The sequence below is a fragment of the Aplysia californica genome, unplaced genomic scaffold (assembly GCF_000002075.1).
Source record: "Aplysia californica isolate F4 #8 unplaced genomic scaffold, AplCal3.0 scaffold00163, whole genome shotgun sequence".
In the NCBI taxonomy this organism is placed as follows: Eukaryota; Metazoa; Mollusca; class Gastropoda; order Aplysiida; family Aplysiidae; genus Aplysia; species Aplysia californica.
The window spans coordinates 627035-628181 of NW_004797433.1; positions in this window are offsets into that span (position 1 = coordinate 627035).

Genomic DNA, 1147 nt, shown 5'->3' on the forward strand with positions numbered 1-1147 from the left:
GGGGGGGGGTGTTAAGGTCGTTATGGTTTTTTGCTTCTATTAGGATTTCATTACCGAGATGAACTAATGAGTATACTGACGAGGCTTTCTGTGACGGTTCATATTATTAAATTACACACCAATTAAATAACTATTTTTTTCCTTTTTTCTGTAAATGTTTTTACGCCTCAATTGACACAATTTAGATCATTTAGGAGACGGGCTTCTATTCTGCCTGTCCAAGCAAACGGGCTGAGACAGACACAATGTTCCAGCAGAAAGACATACTCGAAAAAAAATTATCCCAGCACAGGAATCGAGCTCGATTCTTATGTATGACTCGGTAGAGTGCCTGTCCACAAAACCACATACGCTGATGTTATGTTGATATGGTACAGTATAGAATGGCACGGTATACCTTTAATACCCTTACTTCAGTAAAGTTGTTCTTGAAGCGTGATCTAAATCAGCGTTCATCTCCGACAGATCCAAGCTCAATTGTTGGAAACCCTTGACAACTCAAAAAGATCAAGTTTAAAAAGTCCCGCTATGAATTCGAACATAGAAGATTTAAGATCTTTCGGGCATAAAGGTTCCTAATAACAATGTTTTTCATACATGTGGCATTTCATGAAACATAATATCTTGACTCGGTCTCAAATTGGTTAATAAAAATGGGTATGCCAAATATCTGGTTATGCTGGAAATGGGGGATAACCCAGCCGTGTTTAGCTTCGATTTCACCATCAATGGAAATATGAGAATGATCATTTAAGTGCTTTGGGGGGAATGCGTTTTAATATGAGAGCCCTCATTGTAAAAAAAGAGGAGTCCCCAACCTCTTTCTCGCCCCCAATTAGAGTAATAGCGTTGTATCTGGATATCGACACATTTCACAAAGACTGGGTTCAGAACGTTACAAAGAGAGCTGTATAAACAAGCAATCGTGAGTTGAATTAATAGAATTAGTTGTGCATTCTTGCTGTTGAGCTGATATGGGCATTTATATGTACCTCGGGGTTTGTAGATTAGAGAAGGACAAAAAGAAGATGGGTGGGGAATGGAGAGAGAACAAAGAACAGAGAGGAAAGGAGGGTGTCAAGAGAAGGAAAGAGAGAAATGGACAAGGAGAGCAAGAGAGAGAGCGAGCGAGCGAGCGAGAGAGAGA